The sequence below is a fragment of the Biomphalaria glabrata genome, chromosome 9 (genome assembly GCF_947242115.1).
Source record: "Biomphalaria glabrata chromosome 9, xgBioGlab47.1, whole genome shotgun sequence".
Classification (NCBI taxonomy): domain Eukaryota; kingdom Metazoa; phylum Mollusca; class Gastropoda; family Planorbidae; genus Biomphalaria; species Biomphalaria glabrata.
Genome location: NC_074719.1, coordinates 3762130 through 3788327, shown reverse-complemented (window position 1 = coordinate 3788327; position 26198 = coordinate 3762130).

Genomic DNA, 26198 nt, shown 5'->3' with positions numbered 1-26198 from the left:
AGCCTCCAAGGCGACTTCAAAAGAATTTTTTTCCCCTTGATTCTCCACTGGTTGGTCACGGCCAGCTTCAGTAATTTGATTATAAAACAATAGCATTTAATTCAGTTTGGAATAGAAATGATCTTTTTATGTGACTTGGATTAAATTATTTGTCGTCCATTGGTGAGTTTTCAGATTTTCATTTTTACTTTTCGTAAAACAAAAAAAAAATAACACTTCAATTTATACACTTGATTTTGTAATATCTAAAAAGAACATTCATTTTCCTTTTATTCAATATCAAAAACATTATTCTATGATTGTAAATAAAAAAGTTATGCCATTATAATTAGAACATGTTAGTGCACTGCAATCGGATTAAATTAATAATTCCGTCAGGAGGTACGTGGAAAATAATTACGGAGATAAAGAGTTAATAACCAGTGTACCTTTTGAAAACTTCTAACAATTAGACAAACAAATATAAAAATCGCCCTTTATTTCTAAGTTTAGGATTTACATTCTGAGAAGGTCCACAAACTCTCCAGCCAGCGAGGGTAGAGGGCCGGTCCTAACAATTGCGGGTCCTATGCAAAACTGATTGCGCGGTGCCTAGTCTGAGTGGGAGTAAGGATAATAAGTGAAAATTAAGATTTTGTATTAGAAAAAAAATCGACTTTGAATTTTATTCATTCTTTACTAAGTACAAAATTGCGATCAAATTAACTTTACTTTACGTACCTTGCAACCTATGGCATATTTATATGTCAGTGACTATAAAAGTAAATAAAGTATTGGAACTTCCGATTCAGGTGAAAATTAGCCCGATTATTACATTTTATTACATGAAAGCTGACAATGCCTTTTTTTTTTCTTATATCGCGCATAGGATTGGCGTTTTCCGCCAATTTTGTCTAATTTTCAGGAGATTTTTATGAGTTTTCGTGAGATTTTAATAAATTCAGATTTCCATAAATTTTTCGTATAGCCTACATTTTGCAATTAAACAATTACACCCTGAATTAGCGCGGCGCCTATGAAAGCGCCGGGCCCACTGCGACCGCATAGGTGGCAGTGGCCCAAGACCGGCCCTGCTGGGTTAGAGTTTACTGGGGTTAGGGGTTAGGGTTTTGAAAAAAATCCCCCCCTCCCCACTCCAAAGTTCTGGATCCGCTAGTGGCATGTCCGGAATAAAAATCAAAACTATTTGACCAATCTTGATAAAACTTGGCATAAATGTTCCTTAGATCATGGCCAAGACCGTAGTGTATGCTTAATGTCCCTCCCACAACCAATGGGCCCTAAAACTAGACAAAAATTACCTAGTTATATCTCTAATAAAGAAGGAAACATTTTAACCAATCTGGTAAACTCCTAGTCTCAGTATTTTATATTAGACTAGCCAAATAGGCCCGCGGGTCTTAATCTGCGTATCAATGATATTGTGTATTTCAAACAATTAAACAAAATAATGTTATTAGTAAAGAGAATGCGTGAATATAAAAATATTATGAATGGAGCTAATTTGTAGATCATCGCCCTAATTAAGACATGTAAGTTTTCTGTTCGCCGCATGCGTAACATATCGGTAGTGTCCAATGTAATAAACGCGCGATATCGAGCTATTGTAGGCTGCTAAGTCGCAGCTATAGCGAACGAGAGTAAGTAAAAGGCTTAAGAAAAAAAAAAAACATATTTGAAGGTTAATTTGATTAAAATATAAAATGAATGGACTATATTTTAGTATGTTCATGTCAGGTCCACTGCTCTAATTTTAGATCTACTGCTCTTAGATCAGGTCTACTGCTCTTAGATCAGGTCCACTGCTCTTATTTTAGGTCTACTGCTCTTAGATCAGGCTACTGCTCTTATTTTAGGTCAACTGCTCTAAGATCAGGTAAACTGCACTTATTTTAGGTCTACTGCTCTTATTTTAGGTCTACTGCTCTTAGATCAGGTCTACTGCTCTTATTTTAGGTCTATTTCTCTTTTTTTAGGTCTACTGCTCTTACATCAGGTCCACTGCTCTTATTTTAGGTCTACTGCTCTTACATCAGGCTACTGCTCTTATTTTAGGTCTACTGCTCTTATTTTAGGTCTACTGCTCTTATTTTAGGTCTACTGCTCTTAGATCAGGTCTACTGCTCTTAGATCAGGTCTACTGCTCTTATTTTAGGTCTACTGCTCTTATTATAGGTCTACTGCTCTTATTTTAGGTCTAATGTTCTTACATCAGGTTACTGCTCTTATTTTAGGTCAACTGCTCTTATTTTAGGTCTACTGCTCTTATTTTAGGTCTATTGCTCTTATTTTAGGTCTACTGCTCTTATTATAGGTCTACTGCTCTTATTTTAGGTCTAATGTTCTTACATCAGGCTACTGCTCTTATTTTAGGTCTACTGCTCTTATTTTAGGTCTACTGCTCTTATTTTAGGTCTACTGCTCTTATTTTAGGTCAACTGCTCTTAGATCAGGTCTACTGCTCTTATTTTAGGTATACTGCTCTTATTTTAGGTCTACTGCTCTTATTATAGGTCTACTGCTCTTATTTTAGGTCTAATGTTCTTACATCAGGTTACTGCTCTTATTTTAGGTCAACTGCTCTTATTTTAGGTCTACTGCTCTTATTTTAGGTCTATTGCTCTTATTTTAGGTCTACTGCTCTTATTATAGGTCTACTGCTCTTATTTTAGGTCTAATGTTCTTACATCAGGCTACTGCTCTTATTTTAGGTCTACTGCTCTTATTTTAGGTCTACTGCTCTTATTTTAGGTCAACTGCTCTTAGATCAGGTCTACTGCTCTTATTTTAGGTATACTGCTCTTATTTTAGGTCTACTGCTCTTACATCAGGCTACTGCTCTCATTTTAGGTCTACTGCTCTTATTTTAGGTCTACTGCTCTTAGATCAGGTCTACTGCTCTTATTTTAGGTCTATTGCTCTTATTTTAGGTCTACTGCTCTTAGTATAGGTCTACTGCTCTTATTTTAGGTCTAATGTTCTTACTTCAGGCTACTGCTCTTATTTTAGGTCTACTGCTCTTATTTTAGGTCTACTGCTCTTATTTTAGGTCTACTGCTCTTAGATCAGGTCTACTGCTTTTAGATCAGGTCTACTGCTCTTATTTTAGGTCTACTGCTCTTATTTAAGGTCTACTGCTCTTACATCAGGCTACTGCTCTTATTTTAGGTCTACTGCTCTTATTTTAGGTCTAATGTTCTTACATCAGGCTACTGCTCTTATTTTAGGTCTAGTGCTCTTATTTTAGGTCTACTGCTCTTATTTTAGGTCTACTGCTCTTAGATCAGGTCTACTGCTCTTATTTTAGGTCTACTGCTCTTATTTTAGGTCTACTGCTCTTACATCAGGCTACTGCTCTTATTTTAGGTCTACTGCTCTTATTTTAGGTCTACTGCTCTTATTTTAGGTCTACTGCTCTTATTTTAGGTCTACTGCTCTTAGATCAGACTACTGCACTTATTTTAGGTCTACTGCTCTTATTTTAGGTCTACTGCTCTTACATCAGGCTACTGCTCTTATTTTAGGTCTACTGCTCTTAGATCAGGTCTACTGCTCTTATTTTAGGTCTACTGCTCTTATTTTAGGTCTACTGCTTTTATTTTAGGTCTACTGCTTTTATTTTAGGTCTACTGCTTTTAGTTCAGGCTTACTGCTTTTGCTTGAAAGTTGTTTCTATTAAGTGAATATGGCTGATGATATTACTTGACGAAGATAATGGTGAAGATAACGATGAAGCCGCTGACATTAAACATTAGAATGATGATGTGGAAAAAAAAAAAAACAAATGCCGATAATTTCATCATTCTAGCTTATTATTCTCAAACATTTTAAACTCAAAGTGTCTATTCAAATCTTGTAGTCTAGCAGAGTCTATTCAAATCTTGTAGTCTAGCAGAGCCTATTCAAATCTTGTAGTCTAGCAGAGCCTATTCAAATCTTGTAGTCTAGCAGGGCCTATTCAAATCTTGTAGTCTAGCAGAGCCTATTCAAATCTTGTAGTCTAGCAGAGCTTATTCAAATCTTGTAGTCTAGCAGGGCCTATTCAAATCTTGTAGTCTATCAGAGCCTATTCAAATCTTGTAGTCTAGCAGGGCTTATTCAAATCTTGTAGTCTAGCAGGGCCTATTCAAATCTTGTAGTCTATCAGAGCCTATTCAAATCTTGTAGTCTAGCAGAGCTTATTCAAATCTTGTAGTCTAGCAGGGCCTATTCAAATCTTGTAGTCTATCAGAGCCTATTCAAATCTTGTAGTCTATCAGAGCCTATTCAAATCTTGTAGTCTAACAGGGCCTATTCAAATCTTGTAGTCTATCAGAGCCTATTCAAATCTTGTAGTCTAGCAGAGTCTATTAAAATCTTGTAGTCTAGCAGGGCCTATTCAAATCTTGTAGTCTAGCAGGGCCTATTCAAATCTTGTAGTCTAGCAGGGCCTATTCAAATCTTGTAGTCTAGCAGGGCCTATTCAAATCTTGTAGTCTAGCAGGGCCTATTCAAATCTTGTAGTCTAGCAGGGCCTATTCAAATCTTGTAGTCTAGCAGGGCCTATTCAAATCTTGTAGTCTAGCAGGGCCTATTCAAATCTTGTAGTCTAGCAGGGCCTATTCAAATCTTGTATTCTAGCAGGGCCTATTCAAATCTTGTAGTCTAGCAGAGCCTATTCAAATCTTGTAGTCTATCAGAGCCTATTCAAATCTTGTAGTCTAACAGGGCTTATTCAAATCTTGTAGTCTATCAGAGCCTATTCAAATCTTGTAGTCTAGCAGGGCCTATTCAAATCTTGTAGTCTAGCAGGGCCTATTCAAATCTTGTAGTCTAGCAGGGCCTATTCAAATCTTGTAGTCTAGCAGGGCCTATTCAAATCTTGTAGTCTAGCAGGGCCTATTCAAATCTTGTAGTCTAGCAGGGCCTATTCAAATCTTGTAGTCTAGCAGAGCCTATTCAAATCTTGTAGTCTATCAGAGCCTATTCAAATCTTGTAGTCTAACAGGGCTTATTCAAATCTTGTAGTCTATCAGAGCCTATTCAAATCTTGTAGTCTAGCAGGGCCTATTCAAATCTTGTAGTCTAGCAGAGCCAATTCAAATCTTGTAGTCTAGCAGGGCCTATTCAAATCTTGTAGTCTAGCAGGGCCTATTCAAATCTTGTAGTCTAGCAGAGCCTATTCAAATCTTGTAGTCTAGCAGGGCCTATTCAAATCTTGTAGTCTAGCTGAGCCTATTCAAATCTTGTAGTCTAGCAGGGCCTATTCAAATCTTGTAGTCTAGCAGGGCCTATTCAAATCTTGTAGTCTAGCTGAGCCTATTGTTTTGTTTTTGTTTTACATAATTAGGATGTTCCTTCAGAGTTGAAGATAGTTTACTTCCTAGTCCAAACCTCCCGCAGGACGACGCTGGATGGGAGCGGGCATGGTTTGAACCCTCGTCCGTCGATAAATCCGAACGACAGTCCAGCGCGCAAACTGCACGACCAGGCAGCCATCCTATTCAAATCTTGTAGTCTAGAAGAGCCTATTCAAATTTTGTGGTCCAGCAGGGTCTATTCAAATTTTATGGTTTAGCAGGGTTTATTCCAATTTTTTGGTCTAGTAGGGTTTATTTAAATTTTGTGGTTTAGGGGCTATTAAAATCTTGCGTTCTAGAAGAGTCTATTCAAATCTTTGTTTTAACAGTCTATTTAAAAAAAAGACAAAGCTTAGATCTAGTTATGTTACGTTTGAGGATTATCTATGGCGTCTATGACCGATGTTAACGAAACATCGTGTTTGAAAGGAAGCCAATAGTAGCCAGATTAATGTTCACAATTCCAAATACCTCTCATATCAAAATGTTCATGTAATTAATAGAAATGGTAACAGTAAATCTTCTCTTTAAGTCGCGAAAATTAATGCGAAGAGCTGTTATCTCCCGTGGAAATGATATTTACAACATAATATATTTTCAATCAAGTGTTATTATCAGTAGTCTTTTAAACTCTTAGTAATCTCTAAATGCTCCAGTAATCTCTAAATGCTCCAGTAATCTCAAAAAGTCTCCAGGAAGTGAGACGTTGCAATCTCTCTGTTTCGTGTTCCAATCACACATGTTTCCTTACAACAAGAAATCGAGCATGTTTTGAACGATCATACATTATTTGTTGCTTTTAATTCTATTTTATAAGCCTACTAGCTCATTTCCCGTGCTAGTCTGGGTTAAAATGTTGTAGACTTATGATGTTTTTTTTCCCTCCCTTCTAAAGCATGGTATTGTAACGACCACATCATCAGAGACACTTTGAATTGTTAATTTTATTAGCCCAAAAGATTTTTTTTTTCTTTCTCTCCTCGCATGGAGGGGGCGCGAATTCGAACTTTGACACAAGAAACTAATGTGTTAATGTACACCATTTAGTGTACCAGGGCACTACACATTTCTGTTCCCCAAGTACTGCGTCACAACCGTGCCGACATTTTGATTGGTAACTTTTTTAGCTAGTTTGAACATACACAATTAAAAACTTGAAAAATTCAATTATTATTATTTTGTTAAAATGTAAGTAAAATATATTTTCATAAAGCAAAAAACAATATCATATTAGTTTATCTTACATCGTCATCTATTCTATTCCGTTTCGTTCTGGTTTCTCTAGGTCATTGATATCATTATGTATCATTGATATCATTATGTATCATTGATATCATTATGTATCATTGATATCATTATGTATCATTGATATCATTATGTATCATTGATATCATTATGTATCATTGATATCATTATGTATCATTATATATCAATATATATCATTGATATCATTATGTATCATTATATATCAATATATATCATTGATATCATTATGTATCATTATATATCAATATATATCATTGATATCATTATGTATCATTGATATCATTATGTATCATTATATATCAATATATATCATTGATATCATTATGTATCATTGATATCATTATGTATCATTGATATCATTATGTATCATTGATATCATTCTGTGGTGGACAGAGACCATAGTTTCACCAGATACTAGCTCAGGCCGTCACATAGCAAACGCCGTGGAACGTTTTGGAGCATTGTGGGACATGTAGAGCACACTGGTCATCCACTGCACCCCAAACAAGCTCCAGTTGTCTGGACACTGGATCCAGCATTTTCATCGCGCAAGCCACATTCTCATCTCCAATGTTATCGACATTCACGGCTGGGAAGCACTAGCTCTAGATCGCTGCTCATGGCGAGAAGCTGTGAGTCTCGGAGTCTCGAGATTTGAAGCAAGAAGAGTGGCCAGGGTGAAAGAGCACCGAACCAACAGAAAGCAGAGCGAAGAAGCAGGTCCATCTGCAACTGACAAAAACCACCCAATCCACATATTCTGCCGGCTTTTTAAAGCGAGGATTGGACTTTATAGCCATCTTCGAGTCCATAGGAAATGAGAAATCTGCTCATCTTCGATTACGAAGGAGGATATATATATATATATATGTATGTATGTATCATTGATATCATTATGTATCATTGATATCATTATGTATCATTGATATCATTATGTATCATTGAAACAATTATGTATCATTGATATCATTATGTATTAGTGATATCATTTAATATCATTGATATTATGTATCATTGATATTATTATGTATCATTGATATCATTATGCATCATTGATATTATTATTTATCATTGATATTATTATGTATCATTGATATCATTATGTATAATTGATATTATTATGTATCATTGATATTATTATGTATCATTGATATCATTATGTATCATTGATATCATTATGCATCATTGATATTATTATTTATCATTGATATCATTATGTATCATTGATACCATTATGCATCATTGATATTATTATTTATCATTGATATCATTATGTATCATTGATAACATTATGCATTATACACTTGGCAGATGTCACATATAATCTAGGGTGGAGAGGGAAGCATGTCACTACTATTGTCTCAGGTAGGAATCAGACTTATTATATATTTATGAAATAATCAAAACCTTTATCAAAATACAATTGGGTGGATGGGGATAGATCATAGAGCTCATACTATACATACAATAATATTGTACTGTGAAAAAAACAAACTTTATTAGAAAGTTACGTGTTTTTAAATTAAAATAGAACCAGAATATCTCGCGCCAAAGTCCCTTGCGTCAATATAGATGCGCCAAGACGGTCGCGCCAAAAATCGCTGCATCAGAACGTCACGTACCGAGGCTGAACAAGTAGTAGACTTGTTACTCCTGGTAACAACTTAAATTCTAGCTTAATTTCAACTTAACACCGTCATAAAATTGTATCTGTCTTCGCACTAGTGGTATACGTGTTTGTATTAGAAGTTTATGTGTTTGTACTAGAGATATACGTGTTTCTTAGATGTATACCGTATATGTGTTTGTACTAAAGTTATACGTGTTTGTATTAGAGGTATACGTGTTTGTACTAGAGATATATGTGTTAGTATTACAGGCATATGTGTTTTTACTATAGATATGCGTGTTTGTTTTTGAGGTATACATGTTTGTATTAGAGATATATGTGTTTGTATTAGAGTTATACCACAAAAAGCCTTTGAAGTCCAAGATGAAGCAAGCTAAATGAACACCAGCTTACACTTGTGTCAATGTATCTATTGCACTTCAGACTTTTCTTTCTCTCACTAGACAACCCGAGTGACTTTGGCTACCCAAATCTTTCTTGTGGAAAGTAGAAACTTATTACGCCATATATAGGCTAAGTCAGCTGACAGCATAAATATGCACAGACCTCAATAACCCAGTACACCGTCATCATTTCTCCACCCCACGAGGAGACTATGATTTGACATGATTTGACTTTTTACTCTTTCGCGTTCAACATTAAGTCGTCAATCATTACAGTCCCACTTCTTTCGTGGCTACCAGTGCTTCTTCTTGTGTTTTAAACATAATAATCTCCACCTCTATTTCTACTTGAAAAAAAAGTTTTATAGTACACACTTAGCTTAAAAGGTAGAAATGACATGTGCATGAATTAAAGTTACATTTCATATCGACGAATGCACTACACAAGACTTATCTCCCCTTACCTTAGTACATTTTGTATATGAACATTCTTTATTGTTATTAAATGATTAAGTTTTAGGACATCCATGGGACTGCGGCAAGGATGCATTCTCCCCCCCCCCCCCCCCGCCTCCTTTAGCCTATTTCTAGAGCATATTATGATGGAAACTCTAAAAGGACTTACTCCTAGCATGACCATAAATGGGCGGTCTATTTCCAATCTCTGGTTTGCATATGATATAGACCTTATTGGAGAAAATTCAGACCAAGTAGAATATCTTAATTTAAAACTGGATGCTGCAGCTAGAGCAGTTGGTATGGAAAATCAGTGCAGAAAATAGCTAAATACTAGTCTTATGGTGGAGATTTACGAGTTGTGGCATACAGTTGAATGGCTTAAAAGTAGAAGAAGTTGACTCATTGAAATACCTAGTGTCAAACTAACAAGAAATAGAGAGAAAAAGGAAAAGGAGGATCTCCTCAATACTGTGATGAGACAAAAAAACTGAGCTGGTTTGGTCATATTGTAAGACATGACTCACTATCAAAAGTCATTTTCCAAGGAACTGAGATGGAGCACGAAGAAAGGGTTGACAACACATGAGATATATAAGTATAAAAAAAGGGGATCCAAAAACTATTAGCAAAGATTAAACAGAATAAAGCGGTTTGCGCGCTGGACTGTCGTTCAGATTTATCGATGGTCCCGGGTTCAAACCCTGCCCGCTCCCATCCCCCGTCGTCCTGCGGGAGGTTTGGACTAGGAAGTAAACTATCTTCAACTCTGAAGGAACATCCGAAAACATGTAAAACATTATAGAAACAAAGAACTAAGCAACGAAGAGAAGGTAATGTAACCACATCCTCTGTACTCTCTAGTCGTAGGTCTTTATCAACCACACACCTTGTACGTGCAATCTATGCCGCATTAGTCTTTATAATATTTCAAAATTAGAATACAATAAAGCAACATTGAATTTCAACAAGATTTGTCTTCAGTATTAGCGGTCCACGTAGTAGGTTTGTGCTATATGTCTGTCTGTCTGTCTGTCCCACTGAGATCTCGAAAACTAGAAGAAAAATGAAAAATATTATTTCACCATGCGATGGGACTTGAAAAGTTTAGGTGAAACTGCTACTTTTGCTTTTCTAAAAGCAAACCGTTTAATTTACAAAATTAATTATGCAAGTGATTTTTTTATAAAATTACACCGATTCTAAAACAATTACGTAAATGCAAGGGAGGCAATGTTACACTATGTTAAGACATTTTTGGAAATGGACTTTTTATGCAGCGACTTTCGTGCAGTAGCGTGACAAGTGTCTGCAAGATATGTTGCTATCAGTTATCTCAAAATTTTTTAAATAATCAGATTTTATATATTTTTGTTTAGTGCCCCCATCAGAATAAAAGAGGCTTATGTGCGTGTTGTCTGTCGGTCGGTCTGTCCGTGAAGTTTAGATTTAAAAAAAAACAACACTAAAGGCTATTGAAAATCTGATTTAACCTTTAATGTTCCTTCAGAAATATTGCAATAGTTTTAAGTATCTGTGTTAGATTGTTCCGGATATTTTGTGAAAAACAAATCAATGCCAACGAATGTTTGTTTGCTCTTCTAACTTATATTACATTTAATTTCTATGCATAAACGTTGCAAAAACACATGATCATTAATAAGTTGTTCCGTTTTTTTAAATGTAAATAGTATATAAATGCTAAATGAAAATCTCTATACTGACTTATAGTTCATTAACGAATAAATTTGTTACAAATATTGTTTTATAAAAAATAAATTATGTCAAATGTTTGTTTAAAATTGCATGATTGACTAATATTACACTTATAGTCTTTGACAATACTTCACTATAGTTTATTATCGATATCAAATTGTTCCGTATTTTCAACTTTAAAACAAATTTATGTCAAAGGACTTTATTTTTTCAAAAATATCGACAATGGGTTGTTTAGAGTTTTAAAATAAGATATTAATTTACAAGATACGATTATTGAAAATCGCTTTTTAGACTTATTTTACAATTAATTTTTTGCCGAATTATAACAAAGCTTTTTAATTTGTAAAGAATGTTCCAGATTTTGTTTTGTTTTGAAAAAGAAATCGACCTACATTACTTTAATTTTCTTACAAATCGTCGCCAAAAATGTTCCGAATTTTATTGGAAAAATCTACTAACGTCAAATAACTGTTTGAAATCCCACTTCTAATAAATAAAACAAATAATCTTCTTCTCATTTACAAAAATTTGGTTGTTTTAGATTTTAATGAAAAATATTTTAAATCTATTTATGTTAAATCACACTTCTCTCTTACACTACATTTAGTTTTCTAGCTTAAACGTTAGAAAATCTAATGCTCGTTAATGATATGTTCCGAATTTAAGGAAAACAACTTCCTAACACCAAAGTATGGTTTGAAAATCTCTACACAAGGCTATGGTACATCTAATTTTCATACGAGACCATCCCAAAAGTTTAATTAACGGTATTTAATTTTTCTGGAATTCTTATTTTCTCTCACTATAAATAGATAAACATCCGATTCAATCGATTATAGAAACTTAAAACTATTGCGATGTTTCGGAAGGGAAATTAAAATTTTAATAAGATTTTCAATCATCATCATCATCATCAAACTCCATTTGAGTGAGGGCTTGAGAGGCTAAAATCCTCTCTTGCAAAAGCCCTGGACCGAAACCCTGCTTGCGTAGTGCATAAATGTCGCCATACAGGTCGAGAATTTTGGGTTTCCCAGACCTGTCGAGACGGAGATCAGCAAGTCTGGGGCAGTCAAACAGAATATGAGGCACGGTTTCCTCTTCTTCCCCGCAGCGGAAGCACCGTTGATCAAATTTTGGCCATAGCCGTGAGAAATATGAGCCAACAGGACAATGGCCTGTCCTGCACTGTGCTATAATAGCTTGCTCAGGCCTGGAGAGCCTCCACCACGGGGAAGTGCGGTCAGGGCGCCTCATGCGCTCCCAGACTCCACGGGCTTTTTGGGACTTGTCTTAGCACTCAAACCACTTTTCCATTTCTGTTTTTTTAATTATAGCCAGGGCATGATGAAAACTTACATCCTGTTCAGTGGGTGGAATTTGCCCTCCCTGGTGGGACAAGGAGTCTGCAACAGTGTTGCCAGTCACACCTATGTGACTCGGCACCCACTGCATTATTACAGGGGTGCCATAGTGTTGTTTAATGTTATTTGAAGCCATGATGACAGTGTCGATATTGGGGGGCCATGGTCCGGGGCTTTGCAAAGCCTGTAGTACAGATTTTGAGTCAGTGACCTCAACAATCTGTGTTACCCTCAAATGTCCCTCGCCGAGTTGAGAGTCAATGACCTTTAAGGCTTCACAGACTGCCATGGTCTCCGCATCAAAACTGTAAACACTACCACATGGTCCAAAGATTTTGACTGAGTGAGAGCCATAGCCTGCTCTTCCAGAATCTATCGATGCCGACCCATCAGTGTATGCGAAAATAGCACTGGGCTTGAAGGTATTAATGGTTTCCAATGCTAGAATTTGAAGATCGTTAGATGAACGATTTAGCTTATTGGCGTTAGGGTCTACTAGTTTCAATCGTATGTCTGGGGTCGTTGGGCAACACCAAGGTGAAGGGGATGAAAGCGTTGAATGTTTTGTCGGTTGGTGGAGAGGCCAGCTTTATCAGATAGTCTAGTGGCATGATGCATAAAAGACTGCATCTGAATACGCCTTCTGCATCTCCAACCATTCACTAGTTTTCTAGCTGGGAGGTATTCATCCAGCCTTTTATTTTCTACAGGGAGGGGGGAGTCAGCAAAAAGTACATTTTAAGAAAAAAAGCTAATAAAGATTTAATCATAATAAAATACATTAATTTCATCATCTGATCACTTGGCAATCTTTTTTTTTTCTTAAATTTAATTAATAAAAAGATAGACAAACATTTGTTTAATCATTAAATTGTCCGCTTGCAAACGTTTTCCTTTGTTTCGTTTCTTGTTGGTGTTTTTTAAAAATGTCTCCTTTTCCATTTCATAGCTCCTGACATTTTGCGTTGAGCTAAGTTGATCTTTTCTGCTTGTTTTTTTTTTTTCTCATCAAACAGTTCATTTTTAACAGTCCAGTCAATGTTCAGTGTTTGGTATAATGAACATAGTCCTTCAGGGCCATCGTTAAATGTTAACACTGCCAGAAAGAATGCCCTCAGAACAGTTTGAAAAGATGCAAAGTTAGACTTTTGGCATCTTCGCCGTATTGTAGAGTGAAAACGTACATTGGCATAGTGTGTGTGTGCTCATTTCAGCACATCGCTCTAGTAGCTGAGGATCAATAGGTCTCTTTACTATTGGGTAGATGAGTTCTCCAGCTTCATGAGTAAAAGTCGGTGTGTGGTTTCTTGGCTGTTGTTTTTAATGCCAGAGCTCTTTTATAATGGCACCAGGAGGTTTCTCCATCTTGACAGTATCTATGCACTGGCATCTAATTAGTAAAAAAAAAACTCCTAACACACCTAGCTTCATTTTATCAACGTCAGGAGCATAAAGTTACACATTTTCTGAATACGTGTTGGTAAGTTTTTCTATTTTTGGCTTTGTTAATTTGTAGTTTAGCTCCTTATTGTGTTTGTATTTCAAAGACTTCAAGGCATTAAACATGCACTTGGATATATGGTTAATGCAGTCTTCTTTCAAACTTGCAACATCATATCCTGAATGCTTGTTTATAGAAGTGTGTGATTTAGAGTCACCACCGCAAATCATTGTCCCGTAAACAAGCTGATGTTCGTCCACTGATTGCTGAACAATCTTGCTAGCAGCCTTTGCTTCCTTTTGCATTTGAAGACCATTCAACATTTTTCTGCCAATAGTTTTTATGGTTATTTTTGCACTGAGTATAGTATGGTAATGTATGATGTGGGGTATATTCGCATCCTTTGCAATAGTTGGAAATAATTTCCACATCAAGCATAAGTCCTGTGTCAAACTCAATGACGGCTTCGATACCAAAATGTGATGAGTGTCCTCTTTTGTGCCAGGTGCAAGGGTGGAATAACAGATTGGTTAGGGTATGATATTACGGTCCCGTATCCCTAGCCTGAGCAGTGTAACGCAAGAACCTAAAGGTAATAGCATGTAAACTACGAACATTGAATAAAAGTTATTCAACTGAGCATTTAGTGAATAACACCAGTTGTCAACAGGAACAATATTTAATAATACATAATTGTAAGTTAACAACATAGTTACATATAAATCACTTTCATTGATGTTAGCATTTAATTAATAATTAGTCCAATATCACACCAATAAGTTTCAATAACACACCTATCACGCTCACACTCCATCTCGGCGCCCTAAAGAACATCAATTCCCTACACCTCAACAACAATAGTTACTATACAACTCCAAGGGCGGAAAGGCGACACACTTTCCCATAGCCCAAAGCCTAACACCCCTTACAACGGGGAAACAAAAAAAAACAGCTACCCAGCTAGCAAAAAAAAACTCTTTCTCTCTTGCGGGAACTAAGGATGACGTAAACACACACATACACAATATTCTAGACAACAAAACACACTTACAAGAAACTACTTCCTATTCGCTAAAACACCAATATTAAATACAAAGAAAACTTTACGCGCGCACGACACCAGGTGCCATCAAAAGAGAGAGTTATCAAAGTACTGCCTGTTAAACTAGCCCTATCATGAAAAGGTCTAGTTACTTTGGTTTTGACAAAATAAGCTGCTTTATTCATGCTTTTTGCTGCTGCTTCAAGAAGTGCTTAATTTTTTTTTTTTTTGATAAATTCAAAAATGTTTTCAGGTACAAATGCTGATTAATTGATATACCTCCACAAAAGGAGGACGATTTAGCAAAGTTAATACCACTCTCTTTACATGCAAGAACACTTCTTTTTGGGTTGACGTGAAAAAAAAAAGCATTTGCAGCTTTTTGTGACGTCTAATCCTACCAAACAACTTCGTCGCATTGAGTACAATAAACTTCAAAGGGATTAGTAAAGCCTCTTTGTCTCTTAGATGTCAAAGATAGAGTGCTTTTTAAACAGTTTATGCAGCATAAAGATGAACTAGGAGAAGATAAAGAAGTTTATCAGTTGCTAGTGGCGCAACATTTTGTTTGTAGCCTAATTTTCTCTCAGTTGCAGATATGTTGGCTGAATCATTGAAATTTCCAGTAGACTGATCATCATTTTCAAACGTGTCAACAACATGATCCAGCTCTGTCTCTATGGGTTGTGAGTCTATGTCAACACTGCATCAGAAAAAAAAAATTATGAAACATAATTTTTTACAAACATTTTTTTGAACAAAAAAAAAAGATCTAGTCATTATATTTCTTAGTAACTTTCTTTGGAAATAATATAGATCTATATATAATACTACATACGTTAACAAAAATGTTGCATAAAAAATAATTGTATCATCTAGCCTCTAAGACTAGATCTAAGAGTCTCACTAGACTTCACTAGCTAGATAACAAAAAACATTCAAACAAAAAGCAAAACAGTTATACGCATTAGTGATTTGTTATAATGATTAGATCTAGATCTAAGTCGAGATTAGTAAAATATATGTATAAATTTTCTTAATTAAAAACGTTTAATTATTCTGCAATCACAACGTGGTCTAAATCTAGACTAGTAGAGTCACAGTGTGATTTTAGGAGTGGTAGATCCACTATAGACATGATATCCTCTCTACGACTACTGCAGGAGAAATTCAGAGAGACAGACAGACCCCTTTACATTGTTTTTGTTGATCTGACTAAAGCCTTTGACATTGGTCAGCAGAAGTGGCCTTTTCAAACTCCTAAGGAAAATAGGTTGCCCTCCCAAACTACTGAAGTTTATTGAGTGTTTTCATGAGGAAACTAAATGTACTGTCAAATTGAATGTAGCCCAATCAGCACCTTTTGAGGTTAGCAGTGGTGTCAAGCAGGGATGGTGTCAAAGCAAGACTGAGATACTAGTCCAGAACACAAATACTGCACCTCAAGTAAACATAAATGGCCAACCACTATAAATTATTGATCCCTTTTGCTATCTCGGCTCCATCATATCCAACAATACACTTATGGATAAAGACATCAACAACAGGATAGCCAAAGCAATGGGCACCATGTCACGGTTGCAGAAAAAAGTCTGGGACAACATATTGCTGACTAACAGTACTAAAGCCTTAGTCTACCGGACCTGTGTGTTGAGTACCTTGCTGTACGGAAGTGAAACATGGTCAACCTACTCATGGCAGGAAAAAAAGCTGAATGTCTTCCGGATCTTTAAAATAAGGTGGCACGATAAAATAACCTATGAGGAAATGCTACGAAGAGCAGGGTGCCAGAACATCCGCTCTGTTATCATCAGCAGACGCCTTGAGTGGCTTGGCCACGTTCATAGAATGCCAGTAGGTCGGCTTCCACAAGACATTCTGTATGGCGATCTAATAGAATTCAGGAAAGCCGCTGGTCGCCCACTTTTACTGTATACGGATATATGCAAACGCAAAATAAAGCTCTTCAAAATCGACACTAGCAGCTGGGAAAAAGTAGCACTGGATAGATCCACATGGAGAGAGAGCATAAAGGAAGGGTCTCGGATCGCAGATGCCAAGCAGAAAGAAAGGTGAAAATGCAACGGTGCCTGGTGATTACATATGCCCAACTTGCGATTGCAGCTGTGTATCAAGGATTGGCCTCTTTAGTCACACAAGAAGTTGGAAAGGGAAAAGATCGTCTCTTGAGACGTAAAAAGCCACAGATAAGAGTCTAGAGTAAGAGTAGTACAAGAAACGATCTTTAGATCTAGAAGTTAAAAACAATACAAATTAACTTGAATTTTGGTTTATGTGAGCATTAAGCTCTCTTGGCTTTGCATATCTCTTCCTTTTTCCAAACATAAATCCTTTCGGAATGTTGATAAAATGAAACAGAGTACTGATGTAAGTGAGAAACAAGAATATCAAAGTATTAATCAACAATGGCTGCCGTCCAGTTTAGACAGGAATCGTGATTCTGCGCATGCGCGATGTAAGAAACTAGCACAGGAACAATGGAGGTATGAGGGAAAAAAAACAAAACCCTGACATACTTCACAAGAATGTAACGTCACGTAGATTTTTTAGAATAGCGACTTCGCATCGAATATGTATTCAGCAGGAAAAAAGCTTTTATTAGATATCAAATATGAATATGTAGGTTATTAGTAACTAAGTCTTTTTTTCCGTGCAAATAGAGTGAATTTTTTTTTTCAAAAATATAAAATCGTGTTTACCCTATGTCAATAATAAAACACGTTTTTGAGTTCAAAATGAATTTTCAATGCATTTTTTTGCGTGTGCCCCTGTATAATATACAAATTGAAGTGTTTAATTTTAACAAAATTCAAAAATCGAAATTTTCAATGAAAGTCTATTCAGTAATCCCTTAAGCAAACACGCGAATACTGATTAAAGCGACCAAAATGTTTTCAGGGAGTTAGCGGGGCTGACTATTTACTGTACGGGTCACGAGTCTTTGAAATCTAACCAAAATGTACATGAGCTCATTACATAGGAAATGAGGCTTGTGAATGTTCTGAGAATAAGGAGGAGAAGACACACAAATACAAAGTGTTAGATCCGCTGATTAAATACCCAGTACTTCAAGGTAAAGATGTGTATTTAAAAAGATGGCGATTTTAAAGACGAGTTTCACTTTTGCAAACCACGGGGAAAGATTACAAAAGCATGGGATTTTTGTAAAAATAAAAATCTTTTTGAAAAATTTAAACTTTGTCAACACAGATGGTGCTTCAAATTTCCAAGTATGAAGTTCAGCATTTCAAAGTTTGGTACAGAATGAGTCATCAAAAGTTATTGGAACTCACTGTGTGATTCATCGACAAAAATTAGTAACAAAGACACTGCCACAAGAATCGCAAGTAATTAAAAGCATAACTGCATTGATCAAATGTAACATGGCTCGATTTGTCTGAAACACTCTGATCCTTCCAAACGAAAGTTTAAATTAGCAAACACAAATACACGAAAATAATTTTTACATGTTGCCAATCTTTTCTGCTCACTATTAGAAAATTGACAATGAACTTGACAAACAGATAAAATAATAATTTCAGTGAAAGAACATTTGCGCATGCTTGGGGAAGAAATGTCTTCCTACTTTCCAAATCTACCTGACAAACCTTTTACACTTGCCAGAAGTCCATTCACGGTCAAACTTAAAGATGTTCCGGAGAGAGAAAGAGTTAATTGAACTCATTAATAGGGATGTAGCTAAAAATGATTTCTCGTTAATGTCACTAACACAACTCTGGATCAAGAGATTGCAGTCAATCCCGATTTGTCTGTATCGCGATGTTTTCTCCATTCTCAAATAATTATTTTTACGAAACTTGATTGTTCACCTTTTTAGTCATGAAGTCTAAATAAAGAAGTAGACTTGATGCAGAAGATGACAGTAGTTGTGACCTTACAAAAATTGTCTCGGGAATCCCTAATCTGGTACAGAAAAACAAACAAACACACAGTTACAATAATATTGTAGTGAAATAGTTAATTATAGACCCGATCACTGCATGATAAGATTATGACTTTTCATATAAATATGCAACATGTATATGGCGAATAAGAAATAGAAGAGTAAATAGATGCAATTAATAAAAATCAAAATTCATTTATTTGTAATTTACTAATGAGAATTATATATTTGAAGAAAACATTCCCTACAGTTTTGTGATTAATGCATATCAGAGACTTTTAGGAGATTTCCATTTTATAACAAAAGGACTAATTACTTTTGTTTATGAACGAAAATTGTTTTGAGGCTTTGTGTGTGTGGGGGGGGGGTGAGGGGCGGGGGTCGCTGCAGAGTGGGATATTGTAAAAAGGGGTCGCCGAGCTAAAAAGGTTGAGAACCGCTGCCTTAAAGCAACCGCTAAAGAGGTGCTTTTAATGGTCAACTTTGTCTCATTAGAAGTCGCATTAGATCAATTAAAAAACTATGTATGTGTCAGTCATTTTTAACGGCCTCCGAAAGATGAAAAGACGCTATTAGTTTTGTGTGAAATGTCTGTCCGTCTGTCCGTCCTGTTTAGATCTCGTAAACTAGAAAAGATATTGAAAATCCGACATCACAATATTTTAGACCATTCAAAGTTATGATGCAACGGCTACTTTTTTTTTCTGAAAGCGAAAAATCTAATTTTTAAAATCAGTTATGCAAGCAGTTTTTTTAAAGAGAAAAAGCTAATTCGTATGCATTATAAGTTAGACCTAATTTAAAACGAATAGTAATCTTGTAAACTTTCTTTTCCTGAACTTTTATTGATGTAGGCACATATAGCATATTTTTTCGATAAGAGATTGAGCATTTTCAAAACAATTAGGTCAATAATCAGACTTCAGTTAGGGCCTTAGGCGCGCTGGCTGAGCGGTAAAGCGGTTGGCTTCCAAACCGGGGTCCCGGGTTCCAATCCTCATGAAGACTGGGATTTTCAACTTTGGAATCTATGGACGCCTCTGAGTCCACTCAGCTCTAATGGGTACCTGACATTAGTTAGGGAAAAGTAAAGGCGGTTGGTCGTTGTGCTGGCTACATGACACCCTCGTTAACCGTAGGCCACAAAAACAGATGAACTTTACATCATCTGCCCTATAGACCACAAGGTCTGAAAGGGGAACTAGTTAGGCCAGGTTCACATCTAACTTTGCATTCACTTGCACCTATCCTTTGATCTGCTGGACCCTTGGGGCACTACACAAGATCTGTCAACCTTCTTTCTCCATTCTTATCCCTCATTTGTCGTTGATATAATTTCATTCGGATGTTCTTTCTGAAAATATTGAAGCCTGCCTGGATGGACAACTTCGGGGGCCGATTTTGAGTTTCCACACAAACTGTCTTTGGTAACCTTGTTTTTTTAATGATATGAAAGCTAATTTTTATCTAAATTTAATTACGAAAATTATACAATGGATGAAATAACAGACCTATACTATATACATGCATGTTTGTAGAGAGTGAGAGACAGGCGAATGGAACAAACAGAAAGAGAGTGATACAAATTAAATAGTTGAACACAAAATATAATTGTAATTGATCATCAAATATAGACTTGCAAAGATTGATAACCAATCCCTTCTCTATTATCATGCAACTTGAATATACACATATTATTCACCTCTCGTTCTAGCCGCCCTCTAGCCGCCCTCTAGCCCTCTAGCCGCCCTCAAGCCGCCCTCTAGCCGCCCTCTAGCCGCCCTCTAGCCGCCCTCAAGCCGCCCTCTAGCCGCCCTCTAGCCGCCCTCTAGCCGCCCTCTAGCCGCCCTCAAGCCGCCCTCAGTAAACTAGAATTACTAGAACCCTTCCCACGAAGACTGGCACCTAAAGGTCACGCTTGAACTGTGACAAAGACCAAACATTCTCTAAGTAAGAACACGAAGTGTTTAGTGAATTCTAGATTACTGGATAAGGTCGCTCAAGCTTCGTTATTAATGGCTCCTCATCAGCCATCTTTATAATTTTTGAAACAGCTTTTACATAGCGAAACTTTCATGCTTATAGCATGCCCAGAGCGTCCGTTAGAATCAAATCACGTTAGATCAATGACATATAGAAAAGAGTACATGTGATAAAACTGAACTCTTCGGAGACATTGATTTCTCATTAACAGCACACCATTCAAAGTCACCTGACAGGTAAAACGTAAAGCGACATTCGGTATTATTAAGCCATATACTAAAATTGTTTCCCTCAAGTACCAAGTTTCTTTTCAAAACTTGTCAACGCGGGTCTATGGTCTATGGTTGTTATAAGTAGCATGGGGACTGAACCAGCTAGCAGCGAGACAATCGCGTACTTCTTAGGTCTTAGGTCAACTGTTGTATTTGTTCGGGGGAATTAAACCGTAAGACGGCACAAGCTTCCCGCGGTTAACGCGCCGAGCACCTGCAAGGCTTTCGCGGCATGGAGGGAGCTGTTGGTGGAGGAGATATTTCAATACAACCCCCAACCAGATGACACCCCTTGGGGGGAGACACCCAAGTGAAAAAAAAATTGCGCTTTTGGAATAACTGACAATTTTAAAAAAAAATTTAGTGTTATGGACTAAATATTGGAACATGTTATTCACATTTGATAAATAGATCTCTCTATATTTTTTAAAATAGTTCGACTAAACATATTTAAATTTCTGAAATGAAATTTTACAAATAGTCCAAAACGTTACATCATAGTTTATGTTAAAAGCAGATGAGAAACCTTACTCTCTATCTGTCTGCGTTTAAATAAACACTGGCTTTGATTTTTAACAAGGTTTTTATCGAATCTATTGAAATAGTAGCTTGCATAGTAATATCAGGCTGCCAACCAAATAGTCATTGTTTAACAAAGGACGACATTCTCCAGGCGTATGTAAATGTTGTAGAATAGGAAAGTAAATAAGTGAGAATTGAGATTTCTGAAGACGACATAAAATTTCAGAAGTTGAATGTAAAAGAAACTCTAGCCAAGATGGAAATGTTACAATGAATCAGTTGAATGATTAAGACTTCAATATCCCATTAATTGCGCATAAACTTATCCCGAGAAAAAGGAAAAATACGCCAGTTGTTAAAATAATGATGCTTATGCTTCCTGCTGAGGATGATTTAGTCACTTCATAGTAAGAAGTTATGTGTATTTTTGTTGTCAACTATTTTCAACTAATTCTATACAAATGAAATACAAATTAGTTAATTTATAAGTGGTGGATATAAAGTCCGAAATTGAAATATCAAAAGACATATGAAGAGTTTTCATCAGGATTGGAAAATCAGAAAACAAGGGCATCCGGCTACTAATACAATAGACAAGGAAGTCGTTGGTATGATTGATGTAAAGATGAAAAACAATGAAAAGAAAAATTGCACGGACTGTTTCTATAAAATCAGAATATTTGACATTTCGTGGCCATATTAACAGCAAGTCTTTATTGAATATAGAATTTCCATAAGATGTTGTAACTGTTGTGTAGATAAAAAACCCATAACCGAAAGTGTATTTATAATGTTGAAAAGTTTTTTACTGTTTTAGAAAATCATGTAAAAGATAAGAGACAGAATTACTCTAAGCATCTTTGTATTTTGTTTGACAGCGCACCTGACATAGTGCACACTGATCAGATTCATAACTTATAAGATTTGAAGGGAGAAAAAAAGCTGGTGAGATCAACTTAATATCTTAAAATGTCTAGAAAGGAGTGAGCTTGAATTTCTGATATGTCAAGCTCAGGAATATAAAAAATGCAGCATCGATGTATGGAGCCATAAAGGAGTACAGGAAATTTTAACAACCAACAGAAAAGCTGTTTATTACACATGTATAAATGTTACCCTTTCAGACCTTGTGGTCTGTAGGGCAGACGACGACAATATCATATTTGTCTGTGGTCTACAGTTAACGAGGGTGTCATGTGGCCAGCACAACGACCAACCGCCTTTACTTTTCCCAACTAATGTCAGGTACCCATTAGAGCTGGGTGGACTCAGAGGCTCCCAAAGATCCCGAAATTAAAAATCCCAGCCTTCACCAGGATTCGAACCTGGGACCCACGGTTTGGAAGTCAAGCGCTTTATAGCTCAGCCACCGCGCCTACAATAGATGTGTATAACATTCACTTAATCTATGTGGTCAACATTCTTTTTCAGAAAAGCTTGTTGCCTAAAATTTTTGGTACAATGGAAATAATTTTTTCGTTCTAAATTTATTGCCCTTAGAGGTGCAGCTTAAGATCTATTGCCAGAAGTCTTTTGTTTTGCCTATCTTTGCTTAAGAGTACATACGAGTAGACCTACCTTTCAACTATTGACAAAGTGGAGGCTAATTAAACTTTTTCCTTACCAAAACATGTTCGACACTATTATAACGGGAAGATTCATTAAAGACGAAATATTTAAAGAAATTATTTTTGGTAATTGATACGTTTTCAAGTTTGAAATCCAGAAATAAAAAAATAAAACATTGTAATTTACTTAAGATTACATTGTTGCACAATTGAACTATAGATAAATTGTACAATTTAAAAATTTAATTAAAAACTCATTCTATAGCTGTTTAACAATCAATTAATGTAGTTAGTTATAAAGTATGTGTATTATGGCTAAACAAACAAACAAACAAAAAACATGAAATTTTTCGGGGGGGGGGGGGGGTGACACCCTAAGTTGATCTCACCGGATGGCACCCACCCTGGTGACGCCAGGTGACTAATTCAAATCCGTACCTTATTGTCGTTGAAAATGTTAATAGAAATTCCCGGCAGTCACAAAACCGTAACGAAGTAGTCAGAGCAACTAGCACAAAGAACTCAACGAACGAAGAGCGCTTTGACTATGATTTTTAACCAACTTTTCTTCCAATACAAATTCTATGCCCGGATAACTCAAAACTCAGCCTAAAGGCGCAAACAATACTACAGTCTTGTGCGCCACTTTTTAAAGAAAAAATAATGGTCCGTATCAAAAAGGGAAAAAAAAAAAGGCTTCAAGAGGATAGAAGAAGAATACATTTTCGGGTGGGTAAACATCTAAGGCAGCTCATTTCTGTCCTAGTAGACCTACAGTTTGTATGACCTCGTGAGGTTAGTGTCAGGTGCGTTTCCAGCCCGTAGATTTAGGGGTAGACATAAGTTCATTGAACTCCCAGGTTCAACCACCTCGACAGTATAAACCAAAGCAAAGAGTAACAGCATGTAGAACTATGGCTTACTGAACATGGAATATATGTAATTCAACTGAACAACACTTGGTTCAAGACGAACAATATTACTGTTAACGATAAGTTAACTTACATGAGCTAACAACTAGAGTGTACGTTCAACAATTTAATGCATGTATTGTAATAACATAAGGGAGGCAACCCAACGAGATTTATGTGTTTATTTACAAGAGGACATGACAAACACATAGGACATCAGCCTTGAGCACAGCATCTTCATATCGGCTCTAGACTTGGGCGGAAATCGTTCTTCTTCCTCATGTAAACATCCTTTTAGGTCTAGTTTCTGGCAGTGCGCACCTTCTGCACTGTCTTGAATGGCAGTGCGCATGGCAGAGTTATAACAATACTATGACATGAATGATAAATACAAATCAATAGCATTTACATAAGGCAACTACAAGCTATACATTCTATTTAAAAGAACTATAGCACACCTTAATCTCAGTGCCACAGTCAATCAAGCCTCGCAACACCCTCACCCCAACGCCATGGACGATAGTCAAATACCATAACAAAGCCTACAAATCAGACTTGACTCCGGTAGAGTCCCAAGCCTGAGTCCCTAAACAAGAAAAATACGCATTCCTTGAGATCGCCATTCAAAAGTGTCACAGTCTCGGTTGACATTGCCTGTTATATGTTTACCTCGGATCATAAAGCTGAAAAAACACACATGAATGTAGTACTTAGAAAGCTAAACATAGGGCAGCACAACATAGAAGTTTATTTATTGTACAATAGGATGCAACACTATCAGAATAAAATCAACAAGTATCAGTAAGATAGCTAAACAATATGGTACACATAAGTCAACAACTTTACACACACTAACATTATATTCTTTTTACATAACACTAGCGCTGTGAAAGATTGATTAGCCAATGCGGATGTAATGTACTCATCTATTGAATATATATTACGCCATACTCTATGTATAAAGGTCATGTGTGTTCAAATTTTTTTCATATTGGAATCAGAGTATCTGCAGACTACTTTATTGAAATAAGTTTTTCATTTTTTCAAATGTACATGACCTCTGTAAATTATATACATATCATATTGACATTGATCTTCATTGATGAATTTATTTTTTCTCACATATCATTTGTGAAGACTAATCGAGCTTAATTCAGGGCTTGAAAATTAATTGATATTATGTTATGCAATTACTGACTTTTTGGAAGATTGTATTTGATGTGTAAAAACTATTGGAGCATTATTGATGTCTCGACGGAATATATTTGATGATACGTGATGTAAACACTGATTTTTGAAAAAGAATATTGTATTTGATGTGTGAAAAATATTGGAGCATTATTGATGGCCAGAAACATATTATGTGACGCTATATGATGTCAACACTTGATGTATTTCGAAAAGAAGGTTGTAACTCACGCACGTGTTCAATCAACTAGAGCTTACGTAAGACTTAGATGAGCGAACATGAGACTAACATGATTCTGATGATTTATGAGTAATATGGATTCTGATGATTTATGAGTAATATGGATTCTAATGATTTATGAGTAATATGGATTCTGATGATTTATGAGTAATATGGATTCTGATGATTTATGAGTAATATGGATTCTAATGATTTATGAGTAATATGACTTCTGATGTTTTATGAGTAATATGACTATGATTCTGATGATTTATGAGTAATATGACCTGATGATTTATGAGTAATATGACTTCTGATGATTTATGAGTAATATGACTTCTGATGATTTATGAGTAATATGACTTCTGGTGATTTATGAGTAATATGACTTCTTTGACTTTCACGATCTAGAGTTGAAAGTAGCACTGTCACAACATTGTCATTATTTTTCCCTACACAATTCATTGAGACAACGTTGATATTTATGATTGATATAATTCACTTGCTTTGATTTATTTGAAATAATATTGTCAATATTTGTTCATTTTATCATGTAACCTGATGGGAATAAACTAAGTACATTAGTATAGGAGCATTTTTCATGGCTGCTTATTCTGTTGAAAAACTGAGCTGATAATGTAAGCATTCTGTTGATAAATTGAGTGCATATTAAAAGCATTCTATTGATATATTGAGAATTGACTTAGAACATTTTGTGTTAAGATAAAACACTTGCTATTGTAAATAATATTGACAACTAAGAGTATTGTCTACACAGACAAATATAATTTTTACAATCATTGTAAATTCAAATGAGTCCATATATTAGTCTCGCAAATTTTCTGATGTCTTGATATGACAAGTGTTAAATATTGTAGTATTTCTAATACAGTTGTAAATTATTTTTATCTCAAAAGAACATGATTATGAAGTAGTATGAACATTATTGTATTGATGCTCAAATTTTTA